Source organism: Petromyzon marinus, unplaced genomic scaffold, assembly GCF_048934315.1.
Source record: "Petromyzon marinus isolate PM22_M1 ecotype Great Lakes invasive population unplaced genomic scaffold, UKy_Petmar_22M1.pri1.0 PM_G_Scaffold_77, whole genome shotgun sequence".
NCBI classification, from domain to species: domain Eukaryota; kingdom Metazoa; phylum Chordata; class Hyperoartia; order Petromyzontiformes; family Petromyzontidae; genus Petromyzon; species Petromyzon marinus.
In genome coordinates this window covers 550,257-571,044 of record NW_027423032.1, presented here as the reverse complement: position 1 = coordinate 571,044, position 20,788 = coordinate 550,257, and the positions used below count along the sequence as shown (strand labels likewise).

General features: G+C 44.9%; 1 long non-coding RNA gene across 1 annotated transcript; it reads left to right on the top strand.

Annotated features, from left to right (window-relative positions):
• The first annotated feature begins 14,858 nt into the window (after positions 1–14,858).
• LOC142920804 (uncharacterized) lies at positions 14,859–16,579 on the top strand. Its single transcript, XR_012939038.1, has 3 exons — positions 14,859–14,911; positions 15,210–15,271; positions 16,418–16,579. It is a non-coding gene; the product is annotated as an uncharacterized LOC142920804 (long non-coding RNA).
• Positions 16,580–20,788: the final 4,209 nt, after the last annotated feature.

Sequence of the window (20,788 nt, the reverse complement as noted above, 5' to 3'; positions counted from 1 at the left end):
ATGGTCATCTGCTCTTAAAACACACCAGAAAACACACACGGGAGAGAAACCCTTCAAGTGCAGTGTGTGTGGGAAGGCATTTTCACGGTCATCTGCTCTTAAAAAACACCAGAGAACACACACGGGAGAGAAACCCTTCAAGTGCACTGTGTGTGTGAAGGCATTTTCACAGTCATCTGCTCTTAAAACACACCAGAGAACACACACGGGAGAGAAACCCTTCAAGTGCAGTGTTTGTGGGAAGACATTTTCATGGTCATCTGCTCTTAAAACACACCAGAAAACACACACGGGAGAGAAACCCTTCAAGTGCAGTGTGTGTGGGAAGGCATTTTCACAGTCATCTGGTCTTAAATCACACCAGAAAACACACACAGGAGAGAAACCCTTCAAGTGCACTATGTGTGGGAAGGCATTTTCACGGTCATCTGCTCTTAAAACACACCAGAGAACACACACGGGAGAGAAACCCTTCAAGTGCAGTGTTTGTGGGAAGACATTTTCACGGTCATCTGCTCTTAAAAAACACCAGAGAACACACACGGGAGAGAAACCCTTCAAGTGCACTGTGTGTGAAGGCATTTTCACAGTCATCTGCTCTTAAAACACACCAGAAAACACACACGGGAGAGAAACCCTTCAAGTGCAGTGTGTGTGGGAAGGCATTTTCACAGTCATCTGGTCTTAAATCACACCAGAAAACACACACGGGAGAGAAACCCTTCTAGTGCACTGTGTGTGGGAAGGCATTTTCACAGTCATCTGCTCTTAAAACACACCAGAGAACACACACGGGAGAGAAACCCTTCAAGTGCAGTGTTTGTGGGAAGACATTTTCACGGCCATCTGCTCTTAAAAAACACCAGAGAACACACACGGGAGAGAAACCCTTCAAGTGCACTGTGTGTGGGAAGGCATTTTCACGGTCATCTGCTCTTAAAACACACCAGAGAACACACACGGGAGAGAAACCCTTCAAGTGCAGTGTTTGTGGGAAGACATTTTCACGGTCATCTGCTCTTAAAAAACACCAGAGAACACACACGGGAGAGAAACCCTTCAAGTGCACTGTGTGTGTCAAGGCATTTTCACAGTCATCTGCTCTTAAAACACACCAGAGAACACACACGGGAGAGAAACCCTTCAAGTGCAGTGTTTGTGGGAAGACATTTTCACGGTCATCTGCTCTTAAAACACACCAGAAAACACACACGGGAGAGAAACCCTTCAAGTGCAGTGTGTGTGGGAAGGCATTTTCACAGTCATCTGGTCTTAAATCACACCAGAAAACACACACGGGAGAGAAACCCTTCAAGTGCACTGTGTGTGGGAAGGCATTTTCACGGTCATCTGCTCTTAAAACACACCAGAGGACACACACGGGAGAGAAACCCTTCAAGTGCAGTGTTTGTGGGAAGACATTTTCACGGTCATCTGCTCTTAAAAAACACCAGAGAACACACACGGGAGAGAAACCCTTCAAGTGCACTGTGTGTGTGAAGGCATTTTCACAGTCATCTGCTCTTAAAACACACCAGAAAACACACGGGAGAGAAACCCTTCAAGTGCAGTGTGTGTGGGAAGGCATTTTCACAGTCATCTCGTCTTAAATCACACCAGAAAACACGGGAGAGAAACCCTTCTAGTGCACTGTGTGTGGGAAGGCATTTTCACAGTCATCTACTCTTAAAACACACCAGAGAACACACACGGGAGAGAAACCCTTCAAGTGCAGTGTTTGTGGGAAGACATTTTCACGGTCATCTGCTCTTAAAACACACCAGAGAACACACACGGGAGAGAAACCCTTCAAGTGCAGTGTTTGTGGGAAGACATTTTCACAGTCATCTGGTCTTAAATCACACCAGAAAACACACAGGAGAGAAACCCTTCAAGTGCAGTGTGTGTGGGAAGGCATTTTCACAGTCATCTGGTCTTAAATCACACCAGAAAACACACAGGAGAGAAACCCTTCAAGTGCACTGTGTGTGGGAAGGCATTTTCACGGTCATCTGCTCTTAAAACACACCAGAGAACACACGGGAGAGAAACCCTTCAAGTGCAGTGTGTGTGTGAAGGCATTTTCATGGTCATCTGCTCTTAAAACACACCAGAGAACACACACGGGAGAGAAACCCTTCTTGTGCAGTGTGTGTGGGAAGACATTTTCACGGTCATCTGCTCTTAAAACACACCAGAAAACACACACGGGAGAGAAACCCTTCAAGTGCAGTGTGTGTGGGAAGGCATTTTCACAGTCATCTGGTCTTAAATCACACCAGAAAACACACACGGGAGAGAAACCCTTCAAGTGCACTGTGTGTGGGAAGGCATTTTCACGGTCATCTGCTCTTAAAACACACCAGAGAACACACACGGGAGAGAAACCCTTCAAGTGCAGTGTTTGTGGGAAGACATTTTCACGGTCATCTGCTCTTAAAAAACACCAGAGAACACACACGGGAGAGAAACCCTTCAAGTGCACTGTGTGTGTGAAGGCATTTTCACAGTCATCTGCTCTTAAAACACACCAGAGAACACACACGGGAGAGAAACCCTTCAAGTGCAGTGTTTGTGGGAAGACATTTTCACAGTCATCTGGTCTTAAATCACACCAGAAAACACACACGGGAGAGAAACCCTTCAAGTGCAGTGTGTGTGGGAAGGCATTTTCACAGTCATCTGGTCTTAAATCACACCAGAAAACACACGGGAGAGAAACCCTTCAAGTGCACTGTGTGTGGGAAGGCATTTTCACGGTCATCTGCTCTTAAAACACACCAGAGAACACACACGGGAGAGAAACCCTTCAAGTGCAGTGTTTGTGGGAAGACATTTTCACGGTCATCTGCTCTTAAAAAAAACACCAGAGAACACACACGGGAGAGAAACCCTTCAAGTGCACTGTGTGTGTGAAGGCATTTTCACAGTCATCTGCTCTTAAAACACACCAGAAAACACACACGGGAGAGAAACCCTTCAAGTGCAGTGTGTGTGGGAAGGTATTTTCACAGTCATCTGGTCTTAAATCACACCAGAAAACACACACGGGAGAGAAACCCTTCTAGTGCACTGTGTGTGGGAAGGCATTTTCACAGTCATCTGCTCTTAAAACACACCAGAGAACACACACGGGAGAGAAACCCTTCAAGTGCAGTGATTGTGGGAAGACATTTTCACGGTCATCTGCTCTTAAAAAACACCAGAGAACACACACGGGAGAGAAACCCTTCAAGTGCACTGTGTGTGTGAAGGCATTTTCACAGTCATCTGCTCTTAAAACACACCAGAGAACACACACGGGAGAGAAACCCTTCAAGTGCAGTGTTTGTGGGAAGACATTTTCATGGTCATCTGCTCTTAAAACACACCAGAAAACACACACGGGAGAGAAACCCTTCAAGTGCAGTGTGTGTGGGAAGGCATTTTCACAGTCATCTGGTCTTAAATCACACCAGAAAACACACACAGGAGAGAAACCCTTCAAGTGCACTATGTGTGGGAAGGCATTTTCACGGTCATCTGCTCTTAAAACACACCAGAGAACACACACGGGAGAGAAACCCTTCAAGTGCAGTGTTTGTGGGAAGACATTTTCACGGTCATCTGCTCTTAAAAAACACCAGAGAACACACACGGGAGAGAAACCCTTCAAGTGCACTGTGTGTGAAGGCATTTTCACAGTCATCTGCTCTTAAAACACACCAGAAAACACACACGGGAGAGAAACCCTTCAAGTGCAGTGTGTGTGGGAAGGCATTTTCACAGTCATCTGGTCTTAAATCACACCAGAAAACACACACGGGAGAGAAACCCTTCTAGTGCACTGTGTGTGGGAAGGCATTTTCACAGTCATCTGCTCTTAAAACACACCAGAGAACACACACGGGAGAGAAACCCTTCAAGTGCAGTGTTTGTGGGAAGACATTTTCACGGTCATCTGCTCTTAAAAAACACCAGAGAACACACACGGGAGAGAAACCCTTCAAGTGCACTGTGTGTGTGAAGGCATTTTCACAGTCATCTGCTCTTAAAACACACCAGAGAACACACACGGGAGAGAAACCCTTCAAGTGCAGTGTTTGTGGGAAGACATTTTCATGGTCATCTGCTCTTAAAACACACCAGAAAACACACACGGGAGAGAAACCCTTCAAGTGCAGTGTGTGTGGGAAGGCATTTTCACAGTCATCTGGTCTTAAATCACACCAGAAAACACACAAGGGAGAGAAACCCTTCAAGTGCAGTGTGTGTGGGAAGGCATTTTCACAGTCATCTGGTCTTAAATCACACCAGAAAACACGGGAGAGAAACCCTTCAAGTGCACTGTGTGTGGGAAGGCATTTTCACGGTCATCTGCTCTTAAAACACACCAGAGAACATACACGGGAGAGAAACCCTTCAAGTGCAGTGTTTGTGGGAAGACATTTTCACGGTCATCTGCTCTTAAAAAAAACACCAGAGAACACACACGGGAGAGAAACCCTTCAAGTGCACTGTGTGTGTGAAGGCATTTTCACAGTCATCTGCTCTTAAAACACACCAGAAAAAACACACGGGAGAGAAACCCTTCAAGTGCAGTGTGTGTGGGAAGGTATTTTCACAGTCATCTGGTCTTAAATCACACCAGAAAACACACACGGGAGAGAAACCCTTCTAGTGCACTGTGTGTGGGAAGGCATTTTCACAGTCATCTGCTCTTAAAACACACCAGAGAACACACACGGGAGAGAAACCCTTCAAGTGCAGTGATTGTGGGAAGACATTTTCACGGTCATCTGCTCTTAAAAAAAACACCAGAGAATACACACGGGAGAGAAACCCTTCAAGTGCACTGTGTGTGTGAAGGCATTTTCACAGTCATCTGCTCTTAAAACACACCAGAAAACACACACGGGAGAGAAACCCTTCAAGTGCAGTGTGTGTGGGAAGGTATTTTCACAGTCATCTGGTCTTAAATCACACCAGAAAACACACACGGGAGAGAAACCCTTCTAGTGCACTGTGTGTGGGAAGGCATTTTCACAGTCATCTGCTCTTAAAACACACCAGAGAACACACACGGGAGAGAAACCCTTCAAGTGCAGTGATTGTGGGAAGACATTTTCACGGTCATCTGCTCTTAAAAAACACCAGAGAACACACACGGGAGAGAAACCCTTCAAGTGCACTGTGTGTGTGAAGGCATTTTCACAGTCATCTGCTCTTAAAACACACCAGAGAACACACACGGGAGAGAAACCCTTCAAGTGCAGTGTTTGTGGGAAGACATTTTCATGGTCATCTGCTCTTAAAACACACCGGAAAACACACACGGGAGAGAAACCCTTCAAGTGCAGTGTGTGTGGGAAGGCATTTTCACAGTCATCTGGTCTTAAATCACACCAGAAAACACACACAGGAGAGAAACCCTTCAAGTGCACTATGTGTGGGAAGGCATTTTCACGGTCATCTGCTCTTAAAACACACCAGAGAACACACACGGGAGAGAAACCCTTCAAGTGCAGTGTTTGTGGGAAGACATTTTCACGTTCATCTGCTCTTAAAAAACACCAGAGAACACACACGGGAGAGAAACCCTTCAAGTGCACTGTGTGTGAAGGCATTTTCACAGTCATCTGCTCTTAAAACACACCAGAAAACACACACGGGAGAGAAACCCTTCAAGTGCAGTGTGTGTGGGAAGGCATTTTCACAGTCATCTGGTCTTAAATCACACCAGAAAACACACGGGAGAGAAACCCTTCTAGTGCACTGTGTGTGGGAAGGCATTTTCACAGTCATCTGCTCTTAAAACACACCAGAGAACACACACGGGAGAGAACCCTTCAAGTGCAGTGTTTGTGGGAAGACATTTTCACGGTCATCTGCTCTTAAAAAACACCAGAGAACACACACGGGAGAGAAACCCTTCAAGTGCACTGTGTGTGTGAAGGCATTTTCACAGTCATCTGCTCTTAAAACACACCAGAGAACACACACGGGAGAGAAACCCTTCAAGTGCAGTGTTTGTGGGAAGACATTTTCATGGTCATCTGCTCTTAAAACACACCAGAAAACACACACGGGAGAGAAACCCTTCAAGTGCAGTGTGTGTGGGAAGGCATTTTCACAGTCATCTGGTCTTAAATCACACCAGAAAACACACACAGGAGAGAAACCCTTCAAGTGCACTATGTGTGGGAAGGCATTTTCACGGTCATCTGCTCTTAAAACACACCAGAGAACACACACGGGAGAGAAACCCTTCAAGTGCAGTGGTTGTGGGAAGACATTTTAACGGTCATCTGCTCTTAAAACACACCAGAAAACACACACGGGAGAGAAACCCTTCAAGTGCAGTGTGTGTGGGAAGGCATTTTCACAGTCATCTGGTCTTAAATCACACCAGAAGACACACACGGGAGAGAAACCCTTCTAGTGCACTGTGTGTGGGAAGGCATTTCCACAGTCATCTGGTCTTAAATCACACCAGAGAACACACACGGGAGAGAAACCCTTCAAGTGTAGTGTGTGTGGGAAGGCATTTTCACAGTCATCTACTCTTAAAAAACACCAGAGTACACACGGGAGAGAAACCCTTCAGGTGCACTCTGCGGGAAGGCGTTTGCACATTCATAAAATCTTCAAGTACACCAGAAAAACACGGAAGCATCAGAAGATCTGCAAGGAGTAGAATCTGAAATCAGCTTGTGAAAGTCAAAGTGCCACAATAAGCCCATCCCTCATGAAACAAGAACCGGACGAAAATCGCAGCTTGGACACTTTTAAAGGTATCGAGGTGAAATATGAAGAGGTGAAGGTGAAATGTGAAGAAGTGATGGTGAAGAGGGAAGAAGTGATGGTGAATAGCGAAGAAGTGAAGGTAAAATGTGAAGATGAAGATTCAACTCCAAAATGGGTCCTTCACATCGATGGAGGCAACGTGAAGCAGGAGGAGAATTCTGACTGTGAGGCAGAGCGAGGCAACTCCCAGCAGTTTGTGGAAGTGGAGGTGTGGGTGGACTTCCTCCGAGACAATCCAAAGTCAAGTGGAGACCCGGTAGATGTGTAAGCCAGAGACGATGTCGCTACAATATATGCAACTTTGTCACAGGCCTTTAATGACAAGAATGTGAAGTTGAACACTTTGTGGGCCCGTGGGTTGGGTAGATCTCTAACCAGGAGTAAGAGCCAATAAGCTCCCAAGCATTCACTATGTTATCATAATAATTGCTTTTACACGGTGCTTGCTTAATCGCCTCAGCAACTCGGAGTTTTGTGTCGTACCTCGCCTGAAACACTCAAAAGAGCATCCCCAAGTAGCAGCTGCCCCTGTGTGGCACAAGGTGGTGGCCCTGCACCTGCCTGCATGTGGACAAGAGCCTGTTAGTAGGGGGCGATGATTGATGTGTCATCTCAGTTGTGTAGTTTGTAGGTAATGTTTAGAATTTGCTACATTTTCACTCCGACGCCAGCATGCAATGGCCTACTCGTTTTGAATGACACAATAGTATGTTTTACATACACGGTGAAGCAGACTGTGCAACTTTTTTAAAAAGCTTCTTGTTAATACGATGTAACGTGATGCAGTATATTTCACTGCAGTAATCCAATTTTGTTAATATGCCTGTCAATAATTTAGAATGTATACTTGTCTGGTTTTGTGCATACGTGTAACATTTGATCTATAAGGGTCAAACATTGATTAAGTGATGTTAGGACAAAGTATGTGTGTGTGTTTGAAAGTAACCTGTACAGAGAACCCAGGTGAGACCCGTTGTTCTTGTGATACAGGTCAAAGGGTACTTTTGTGTTCCACGAAGCATCTGGAGCAACTCATTGTCTTTGAAATAGGTAGCACGCTCGGATCATTCATCAGTTACAAGGCATACCACTTAAAAGTTACACGTATAGGAGGAGGTACATTCTCTACAACACGAATTGTAGTTTTGTCTTACGTGTTGAGGCCACGTGATGTGTCGAAGGCTCTCTGCCAGCTCACAGGACAGCCCCAAGTTGCCATGTGCTCAATAAGATGACTTACAGAGGCACCACTGCACCGATTTGGTGTGGCTGACGCTCCGCTCGTTGTCGTGAGCGTCGCTCATCCGCCCTCCGTTGTTACTGGTGGGCGACTGCCTCCAACTGCCCAGCAGCGTGCTTCACGAGCCTCCTCCACAGAGGCCGATCTTGACACCGCTGGTACCGGTCATTGGCAAGTCCACTCAGCTCCACATCCTTCTGTATAGCATCAGTCCATACATCTTTAAGAGGGTTATCGAAATGCCATGCTACAGACAGATGGGCAGATATGAACGAACAGGGCTAATGCATTAACATCTCAACCTTGGTTGGAAAGTGTTAAAAAGGAATGTCTTATTTGACCTGAACTGCATGTTGTTTGATTTGAGTTAAGGACAATAAAAAAAACATACAGAGATCGTGCACTCACATCAGTCTGGGTTAGCGCGTGAGAGGACCTCCTGTAATACTATGATCTTACCAGATACGGAGACAAATTGGTATTAATGCAGATTTGAGGCTATGCGGATGGCTTTGAACCCAATACACCCTTCAATGGTAATGCACATAATAGAGACATGCTTTGTTCACTTTTCTAAACCCATGCTTTTAAAATAATCTGGAGCAATTTTCTCCGCCAGTCATGTTGCCTGATCTTATTGCATTCACACAAAGACAAAGATCCCCCATATAGCCTTAACAGACTGTAGGGGCAAGTGCTGTTAGTGAGCACCTATGAAGGCCGGAACGGTACACGAGGGGGTGGGTGGCCAGCACCACGCCCGACTGCCTTTGTCTCCCTAGTGGCAATGTTTACACACCGTACCAGGTACTCACACACTCACACACAAAGATCCCCCGTACAGCCTTCAACAGACTGTTGGGGCAAGTGCTGTTGGTGAGCTCCTATAAACGCCGGCACGCACGGCACTCGAGGGGGAGAGTGGCCAACACCGCACCGGGCCGCCTTTGTCTCCCCTGGTATTTACCACACTAGGAAGTCATTCAAGACTACATCGGTGTAGGGAAAACCCAGGACTGGTTTAAATATCTGCCACTGTTGTGTGTCATGAGCAGGAATCTAATTTGGGTCACCGGGTTACGGAGTGCAGTGCGATAGCCACTAAATTACCGCTCCCCACTCGTACACAACGACAAGAACAAAGATCCCCGGTAGAGCATTAACAGACTCTAGGGGCAAGTGCTGTTAGCGAGCACCTATGAAGGCTGGCACGGCACACGAGGGGGGTGGGTAGCCAGCACCGCGCCCGGCCGCCTTTGTATCCCGAGTGGCGATGCTCACATCACACTGGGTACTCATCTTTAGGCTGAGTCGACCTAGGGAAGGCCCAGGACCGGTTCAGATAATCGTCACTGGCGGTGTTGGCCGTGAGCGGGAAACGAACCCGGGTCTCCGGGTTCGTAGCGCAGCGTAGCGCTAACCGCTGCCCTACCGCTCGTACAAAGATACGTTTAAACACGCGCATGCAAATACACATTCTGTTTGACTAACACTTCTTTCAAACCGTACGTAGCCAAACATTTCTGTTGTAGAGTTTCTGGATAATGTTTGGAATTACCCCAATTTTGACCGTGACACCAACATGCAATGTGCGTTGTGAGTGACACAATACTCTGTTTTACATCCGCCGTGAAGCAGAACAGCGCATATTGTGGTGAATGTTACTGGGGTAGCCAGGTGTGCCTGTCGGATTTGAACTTTGAACCTCTGCAACAAATAGAGAATGCGCTACCATATTCCTGGTTCTTTCGGTAAAGTCACGTAGATAGAAAACAAAATAAACAATAAAAGAAGATGAGGCTTTGTCAACGTGTGTGAATGTTTTGACTTAAAACTTTGGTGACTGCAGGAATTAATATTCTTGGTTCTTTCGGTAAAGTCACGTAGATAGAAAATAAAATAAAAATAACATAATGAAAATAAATAAAAATATATTGTAAATAAAGCAAAAAAACTCACGTTTTGATCGCAAGACAAGTAGTCTTTATTTAATGTAATTGTATTATCTGTTATTGTTATTTTCTATCTACGTAACTTTACCGAAATCAACAAGAATACGTGTGTCAATGTCTATCGGTCAAAGATGCTAAACGGAGTGACGCGCAAACTCCAAATATACAGCAGGTGTCAGGGTCGGGATCGAACCCACGACTTCCTGTATACCAGGTGAGGTAGTTAACATCTCACCACGGAGAGAGACACGCAAACTCCAGTTAGCCTCGGATATGTTCGTTGATCCTCAATTAATTACTTGGTGGAGTGAGGAAGCATTCATGCCAAGCAGATGAAGGTGGTCAGGCGTGATTCTAGACACTCCACCGCCTGTTTACCCAGTGACAGTGTACAGTTTGTGTTTGCAGTAACGTCTATTAACTCTGTTGAACACGGAGGTTATAGCGTAACAATAGTTTACTTTTGTTTTCCTCTGGAACTCTTCATATAAATGGAAACAGGAAGTTAACACAGCACACACATTCAGCTGAAGTCGGAACTGTTCATCCCAGCATTCAAGGACATCTGAGCCTGGATTCACACCTCTAAGTTGCGATTGAACGTTGATTTATGCATTTCTGCCTAACACAAATAGTATTGTTTTCAACACCCTTTGCTATGTCAGCTGAATTTAGCTCTCATAAATATTCCTTTTGTAGCCAGACTGCCGAAATTGTGTGCTTAGAGGTATGGGTGAACATTCATTTTGAAGATACGAGGGCTTCCAGGCATATTTATAACCATTTGCCCTCTCATTGTGTGCCATCACAGCCCTGTGATGAATTTGGGAAACGTTTTTACTACATCATGAATATATGAATAAGTATAGACGTGTAAGTCACATGTGACTATATATGCATTCCTCTGTGCCTCGATACTGTCGTGTAGATGGTGTGGATATTTTTTTCTGTCTGCAGCTGACGCTTCCTCTGACGCTTCCTCCGCAGAATTGGTATGATGGAGCAAATGCACTCAGCGCAGCTCGGTATGACAAGTCAACAATGCGACCAGCGTGCATACAGCACGGATCGGACTGGAAATTTGACACAGCACCAGAGAACACACACGGGAGAGAAACCCTTCAAGTGCAGTGTGTGTGGGAAGGCATTTTCACGGTCATCTGTTGTTAAAAAACACCAGAGAACACACACAGGAGTGAAACCCTTCAGGTGCACTGTGTGTGGGAAGGCATTTGCACATTCATCAAATCTGCAAAGACACCAGAGAACACACACGGGAGTGAAACCCTTCAGGTGCACGATGTGCGGGAAGGTGTTTGCACATTCATCAAGTCTGCAAAGGCACCAGAGTACACACACGGGAGAGAAACCCTTCAAGTGCACTGTGTGTGGGAAGGCATTTTCACAGTCAACTGTTCTTAAAAAACACCAGAGAACACACACAGGAGAGAAACCATTCAAGTGCACTGTGTGTGGGAAGGCGTTTTCACTGTCATCTGTTCTTAAAAAACACCGGAGAATACACACAGGAGAGAAACCCTTCAGGTGCATTTTGTGCGGGATGATGTTTGCACATTCATCAAATCTTCAAGTACACGAGAGAACACACATGGGAGAGAAACCCTTCAAGTGCACTCTGTGCGGGAAGGCGTTTACACAGTCACCACATCTTAAAGTGCACCAGAGAACACACGGGAGAGAAACTTTTCAGGTGCAGTGTGTGTTGGAAGGCGTTTGCACATTCATCTCCTCTTGTAACACACCAGAGAACACACACGGGAGAGAAACCCTTCAGGTTCACTCTGCAGGAAGGCGTTTACACATTCATAAAATCTTCAAGTACACCAGAGTACATGGAAGCATCAGAAGATCTGCAAGGAGTGGAGTCTGAAATCAGCTTGTGAAAGTCAAAGTGCCACAATAAGCCCATCCCTCATGAAACAAGAACCGGAAGAAAATCCCAGCTTGGACACTTTTCAAGGTATCAAGGTGAAATATGAAGAGGTGATGGTGAAGAGGGAAGAAGTGATGGTGAAGAGGGAAGAAGTGATGGTGAATAGCGAAGAAGTGAAGGTAAAATGTGAAGATGAAGATTCAACTCCAAAATGGGACCTTCACATCGATGGAGGCAACGTGAAGCAGGAGGAGAATTCTGACTGTGAGGCAGAGCGAGGCAACTCCCAGCAGTTTGTGGAAGTAGAGGTGTGGGTGGACTTCCTCCGAGACAATACAAAGTAAAGTGGAGACCCGGTAGATGTGTAAGCTTGAGACGATGTCGCTTCAATAGATGCACCTTTGTCATAGGCCTTTAATGACAAGAATGTGAAGTTGAACACTCAGCTCCTAGGTTCAACCTGCAGAGTAAGGGCGGCCAGTCTGTGTAGTTTGTAGGCAATCTTGATTCGACGCTTTCGTGACTGCAGGAATCCACACTCTCGAGTTATTTCGGTAAAGTCACCACGTGGGTAGAAACATAACAGGTCACGGCGTTTAGATCACAACACAAGCAATCGTCATCAGGTGGGACAACCACAGCAAGAAGAAGACACTGAAGTAGTAGGCGCCTACTCCAGCAGCTTCTTGTTGCTGCTGTGCTTGTCCCACCTGATGACGATTGCTTGTGTTGCCATCGAAACGCCCTCATCTATTATTTGTAGGGTAATGTTTTAAATTTGCTACATTTTGACCCAGACGCCAGCATGCAACGGCCTACTCGTTTTGAATGACGCAACAATAGTACGGTGTACATACACTGTTAAGCAGACGGTGCGTATTTGTAAAATAACTTCTTGTTAATACGATGTAACGTGATGCAGTCAATTTCGCTGCAGTAATTCAATGTTGTTGTTGATATTCCCGTCAATGATTTAGAATTAATACCGTGTCTGATTGTGCGTGTGCATGTAACATTTTATGAGGGTCACACATTGAATAAGTGATGTTAGGACAAAGCGTGTGTGTTTTGGAAGTAACCTGTACAGAGAACTCAGGTGAGACCCGTTGTTCTTGTGATACAGGTCAAAGGGTACTTTTGTGTTCCACGAAGCATCTGGAGCTACTCATTTTCTTTGAAATAGGGAGCACGCTCGGATCATTCATCAGTTACAAGGCATACCACTTGAAAGTTACACGTATAGGAGGAGGTACATTCTCTACAACACGAATTGTAGTTTTGTCTTACGTGTTGACGTAGATTTTGTCTAACTGGAACTAGAAATGCTCCTTGCTGATTCACGTCTGGATGTTCGTACCTATCGGTTGAAGCAAACCCCACTGCTGTTGTTGAGACGCTGTGCACCAATAATGGTCCAACACATTGACGGCCTTCAGGCCAGGAAAGTCACAACATTTACAGCACACGAAGGACGCATTCACGCAAGTACCCCATGCTCCGTTTTGAAGTTTTAAAATGAAACATCTTTGAATCGTGTTGTGTTTTGATTTAGATTATTTCTTCATTAAAGTTCATTTTACATCTGGAAGGCTTCGTTGAGAAGGACATTTTGTGTGAATTTTCTCTCGTCGTTAAGTAGATGGCCTTGCCGGGGGTTCGGTTCGATGCGGACTTTAACCTGTTTTGGATCGCGGGATCGAGATAAGGCGACACGGAGCTGCTGGCCGTCTGCAGATCGATTCCAACGTAATGGAACGTCTGTCCCTGCGCCTCCGTCGTTCGCATGCAGGGGGTGCTTGTAGGTTTACAGCGCCCCCTGCAGGAAAACGACAAAGTGCAGCGTTCATCACGGATAAAGTTGTGCGCTTATATTTTAAATGTTATTCTTTTATAAGGTGATGTTGATATCGAAAACTGACACATAACCGGCATGCCATAAATAGGAAATTAACTCTGCTTATTCGAATCAACGTATTCATATATGTTGATGAACTGTTTTTATGCAGATTTTGTGTCTCTAACGGCGACTACAGGGACCACGTGATTGTTTAAACATGTCTTTGATTATGACTATAATTGCCTACAATTCGTCATGTGTAGCTTCTTTAGACTATAATTTATTCACTACCCAAAATGTATTTACTTGAAAACATAGAGCTGATATTTATTCTTGTTCTTTCGGTAAAGTCACGTAGAAGGGAAACAATAAAATAACAAAACTATAAAACGATTAAATTCTCACGACGTTTCGACTGCAACACAAGCAATCATTATCAGGTGTCACACACAGGCACACACACAGAGACTCAGGCACACACACAGTGTGTACACACACACAGTGTATACACACAGTGTACACACACAGTGTATACACACAGTGTACACACACACAGTGTACACACACAGTATATACACAGTGTGCACACACACAGTGTATACACAGTGTATACACATAGTGTACACACACTGTGTACACACAGAAACAGTGTGTACACACAGTAATGTCCACGTTGTAGTTGCTGAGCTCACGCACGCAAGGGGTCTCTGTTTAAGAGATGGAGCAATGGAAAATGAATCTAAATCAACTTAAACTCCATTCCCGCTATGAGACGTCACCACTCAGTATGACCTCATCGCTGTGAAACGCCAGGGGGAGGTGTGCCTCGCTAGTGACGTCATGTCACCAAGGTATTCACCCCACCCCCGTCCACCGCGCCCTTGAGCGTGACGTCACCTCTTCTTGGTCACTGCCGATATCTGTTCCGGTACAATCCTTATTTGAGCAAAGCTACGCCCAGTGACTGGCGGGTCATTAACATAATGAGTTCGTGAAAGCCGTCGCGAGTTGATTGGGACGGGTTCAGCAACCACGCCCCCATCCCTCGACATATGGCCCGGGCTCATTAACATAATTTTATTCAGTTACGGAGCCGCTCGTGTGTCTTGTACCCCGGACGTGACGTCATATCACATGCAACTGCCGCGTGACGTCACGAGGTAACAGGAAGCCATCGCTTTGCTCTTGCACTGAAATCCGAGGTGAGAAATTATCATCGTGTTGGTTGTTGTGGTGGTGGTGGTTGTTGTTGTTGTTTACCAAGGTAGAGCCTCTCTCTCTCGTAGGGATGTCAGTTGAGTAGCAGCGAGCATGGGAATCGATGTCCAGGTTGGAACTTTACAACGCGGGGCCTAGCCACGCGGGGCCTTGCCTCCTGCCCTCGCCTGATTGCATTCACTTTAATTATCTCGCTTAAGTTTAATTTGTCTTCACCCGTCTCGCTACTTTGTAACTTTGTTTTATTGTAAATATTCACGCAGTTTTTATTTTTTTCACCAGGCCAAGCCTGAGCTGCTATACCGCTGTTGTTATCAGAAGCGACCTGCCCACAACAACACAAGGTGAGGCTTTGTCAACGTGTGTGAATGTTTTGACTTAAAACTTTGGTGACTGCAGGAATTAATATTCTTGGTTCTTTCGGTAAAGTCACGTAGATAGAAAATAAAATAAAAATAACATAATGAAAATAAATAAAAATATATTGTAAATAAAGCAAAAAAAACTCACGTTTTGATCGCAAGACAAGTAGTCTTTATTTAATGTAATTGTATTATCTGTTATTGTTATTTTCTATCTACGTAACTTTACCGAAATCAACAAGAATACGTGTGTCAATGTCTATCGGTCAAAGATGCTAAACGGAGTGACGCGCAAACTCCAAATATACAGCAGGTGTCAGGGTCGGGATCGAACCCACGACTTCCTGTATACCAGGTGAGGTAGTTAACATCTCACCACGGAGAGAGACACGCAAACTCCAGTTAGCCTCGGATATGTTCGTTGATCCTCAATTAATTACTTGGTGGAGTGAGGAAGCATTCATGACAAGCAGATGAAGGTGGCCAGGCGTGATTCTAGACACGCTATCGCCTGTTTACCCAGTGACAGTGTACAGTTTGTGTTTGCAGTAACGTCTATTAACTCTGTTGAACACGGAGGTTATAGCGTAACAATAGTTTACTTTTGTTTTCCTCTGGAACTCTTCATATAAATGGAAACAGGAAGTTAACACAGCACACACATTCAGCTGAAGTCGGAACTGTTCATCCCAGCATTCAAGGACATCTGAGCCTGGATTCACACCTCTAAGTTGCGATTGAACGTTGATTTATGCATTTCTGCCTAACACAAATAGTATTGTTTTCAACACCCTTTGCTATGTCAGCTGAATTTAGCTATCATATATATTCCTTTTATAGCCAGACTGCCGAAATTGTGTGCTTAGAGGTATGGGTGAACATTCATTTTGAAGATACGAGGGCTTCCAGGCATATTTGTAACCATTTGCCCTCTCATTGTGTGCCATCACAGCCCTGTGATGAATTTGGGAAACGTTTTTACTACATCATGAATATATGAATAAGTATAGACGTGTAAGTCACATGTGACTATATATGCATTCCTCTGTGCCTCGATACTGTCGTGTAGATGGTGTGGATATTTTTTTCTGTCTGCAGCTGACGCTTCCTCTGACGCTTCCTCCGCAGAATTGGTCTGATGGAGCAAATGCACTCAGCGCAGCTCGGTATGACAAGTCAACAATGCGACCAGCGTGCATACAGCACGGATCGGACTGGAAATTTGACACAGCACCAGAGAACACACACGGGAGAGAAACCCTTCAAGTGCAGTGTGTGTGGGAAGGCATTTTCACGGTCATCTGTTGTTAAAAAACACCAGAGAACACACACAGGAGTGAAACCCTTCAGGTGCACTGTGTGTGGGAAGGCATTTGCACATTCATCAAATCTGCAAAGACACCAGAGAACACACACGGGAGTGAAACCCTTCAGGTGCACGATGTGCGGGAAGGTGTTTGCACATTCATCAAGTCTGCAAAGACACCAGAGTACACACACGGGAGAGAAACCCTTCAAGTGCACTGTGTGTGGGAAGGCATTTTCACAGTCAACTGTTCTTAAAAAACACCAGAGAACACACACAGGAGAGAAACCATTCAAGTGCACTGTGTGTGGGAAGGCGTTTTCACTGTCATCTGTTCTTAAAAAACACCGGAGAATACACACAGGAGAGAAACCCTTCAGGTGCATTTTGTGCGGGATGATGTTTGCACATTCATCAAATCTTCAAGTACACGAGAGAACACACACGGGAGAGAAACCCTTCAAGTGCACTCTGTGCGGGAAGGCGTTTACACAGTCACCACATCTTAAAGTGCACCAGAGAACACACGGGAGAGAAACTTTTCAGGTGCAGTGTGTGTTGGAAGGCGTTTGCACATTCATCTCCTCTTGTAACACACCAGAGAACACACACGGGAGAGAAACCCTTCAGGTTCACTCTGCAGGAAGGCGTTTACACATTCATAAAATCTTCAAGTACACCAGAGTACATGGAAGCATCAGAAGATCTGCAAGGAGTGGAGTCTGAAATCAGCTTGTGAAAGTCAAAGTGCCACAATAAGCCCATCCCTCATCAAACAAGAACCGGAAGAAAATCCCAGCTTGGACACTTTTCAAGGTATCAAGGTGAAATATGAAGAGGTGATGGTGAAGAGGGAAGAAGTGATGGTGAAGAGGGAAGAAGTGATGGTGAATAGCGAAGAAGTGAAGGTGAAATGTGGAGATGAAGATTCAACTCCAAAATCGGACCTTCACATTGATGGAGGCAACGTCAAGCAGGGGGTGAATTCTGACTGTGAGGCAGAGCGAGGCAACTCCCGGCAGTTTGTGGAAGTGGAGGTGGAGTTACTCCTAGACAATACAACGTCAAGTGGAGACCCGGTAGATGTGTAAGCCAGAGACGATGTCGCCACAATAGATGCACCTTTGTCACAGGCCTTTAATGACAAGAATGTGAAGTTGAACACTCAATTCCTAGGTTCAACCTGCAGAGTAAGAGCGAGCGGCCAGTCTTTTTGGACCCGTGGATTGGGGAGATCTCTGACCAGGAGTGAGAGCCAAGAAGCCCCCAAGCATTCACTATGTTATAATAATTGCATTTACACGGTGCTTGCGTAATCGCCTCGGCAACTCGGAGTTTTGTATTTCGTCTGAAGCACTCGAAGAGCATCCCCAAGTAGCAGCTGCCCCTGTGTGGCACAGGGTGGTGGCCCTGCACCGGCCAGCATTTATTATTTTTTCCGCCTGAGGACGACCGCTTGTGTTACGATCGAAACGTCGTGATCTATTATTATTTGTTCTACCTACGTGGCTTTACTGAAAGAACCAAAGAGTATGTGAACAAGAAGCTGTCAGTAGGGGGCGATGATTGATGTTTCATCTCAGTTTTGTAATTTGTCGCTAATGTTTAGAATTCGCTAGCATGTAATGGCCTATTCGTTTTGAATGGCACAATAGTATGTTTTACATCCACTGTTAAGCAGATTGTGCGTATTTTTAAAATAGCTTCTTGTTAATACGATGTAACCTGATGCAGGATATTTCACTGCAGTAATTCAATTTTGTTAATATGCCTGTCAATAATTAAGAATGAATACTTGTCTGATTGTGCGTGTACATGTAACATTTTGTCTATGAGGGTCAAACATTGATTAAGTGTTCAAATCTAGATTGATTAAGTGATGTTAGGACAAAGTGTGTGTGTTTGGAAGTAACCTGTACAGAGAACTCAGGTGAGACACGTTGTTCTTGTGATACAGGTCAAAGGGTACTTTTGTGTTTCACGAAGCGTCGGCCTCTGCAGCAACTCATTGTCTTTGAAATAGGGAGCACGCTCGGATCATTAATCAGTTACAAGGCATACTGCTTAAAAGTTACACGTAGAGGAGGTTCATTCTCTACAATACGAATTGTAGTTTTGTCTTACGTGTTGACGTAGATTTTGTCGAACTAGGACGTGAAATGCTCCTTGCTGATTCACGTCTGGATGTTCACGACCAAGGGTTGAAGCAAGCCTGCGGCGCCCCTCTCAACCATTTGCGGCCTTGGGCCAGGAAAGTCACGAAAAAAATTGCACAAGAACGATGCCTCCACGCAAGCTCCCGATGCTCCGTCTTGAAGTTTGAAAATGAAACAGCTTTTAATTGTATTATGTCTTGAATTGTATAATTGTATTTCTTCATTAAAAGCTTATTCATTGAAAACGATATTTCGCGTTAATTTTCTCTCGTCGTTAAGTTAGACGATGGCCTTGCCGGGGGTTCGGTTCGATGCGGACTTTCACCTGTTTGGGATTGCGGGATCGAGATAAGGCGACATCGGGCTGCTGGCCGTGCGAGAAGACCGGCGTCTGCAGATCGATTCCAACGTAATCGAACGTCTGTCCCTGCGCCTCCGTCGTCCATGCAGGGGGTGCGTAGGTTTGCAGCGCCCCCTGCATGAAAACAACGGAAAGTGCAGCGCTCATCACAGATAGATAAAGTTGTGCGCTTATATTTAAAATGTTATTCTTTTATAAGGTGATGTTGAAATCGAAAAGTGTTTAGCCAGTTGATGATTTCAATCAGATTGATTAATTTATTATGAACCAATATCTGAGCTTTTGTGGTCCTGTTGAGCTAAAGTTGGAAAAAGTCCGTGACTATAACTTCGCTAAATATTGTAAATGTGTTTCTATTATTTAGTTATTGTTTAATACAAAGTACTTCAGATAATGGGTTTAAAGATGTACTTGAATGGCACGTTCGTTGTTCCGGTGTTTAATGGCTTGGACGTCATGGCAAATGGCTTCCATCGATGTGGAAGTCAATGGTGAATGATAATTTGACATTTCGGTGTTGATTTGGAGTAGATTGTTTAACTGTTGCATACCGGTTGGTGAAGTGCTTTGCCGAGTACCTGAACTGTTTGACCAAGTGAATTCATGAAGAGTTCGATACGAGTTTGAGCGTTAATATTCTTGCGGAACAACAAAGGTCTGATATTTTAAAGATTCCTGATCGTACGTTTATTGCGACAATGTTTACGGGGAACACGTGTGGAGGAGAGTTCCAGGTGAGGTCTCCCCTTACCTGGCAACCATGGTGGCTGTCCGCTGATCACTCTCGCTCCGTCACATCTACGAGCTGTAGGGACAGGATTCTCCACTCTGGCGCTGTTTTAATTCATAGCACCAAGAGCGGAGAGCCTCATCCCTGCAGTTCCCTCCTGTTGTGCCGCATCATTTATCGCGTAACGAGGCAACTTTTTCATGAGCAGTGCGTTCCACTACACACCCACACGAGCGAACCATGTGTAACTGTGCGTACATACAGACACGAACAAACATGCGGGTGCACATGCACACACGAGCGCTTACTTGCAGACACGGACGAGTGGACATGCACGCACGGGTGTGGTCACCACCTGGCTAGCTACACTAGTCACGTAATAACTAGTATGCTAAACTATACACTACACTATACACTACAATAAACACTATTATACACTACACTTCTATACACTACACTATACACTACACTATACACTACACCACTATACACTACGCTATACACTACACTAAACACTTTTATACACTACACTAAACACTATTATACACTACACTATAAACTACAATAAACACTATTATACACTACACTATACACTACAGTACTACACACTACACTATACACTTATACACTACTATACACTACACTATACACTACTATACACTACACTATACACTACTATACAATACACTACACTATACACTACACACTATACACTACACTACAATATACACTACACTATACACTACACTACTATACACTACTATACACTACACTATACACTACTATACACTACACTATACTACTATACACTACTATACACTACACTATATACTACACTATACACTAAACTACTATACACTACACTATACACTACTACACACTAGTGCTGCACTAGTCCCCAAACTGCAAAGACAAAGGCTCCCCAATGTAGACTGACGCACCCACA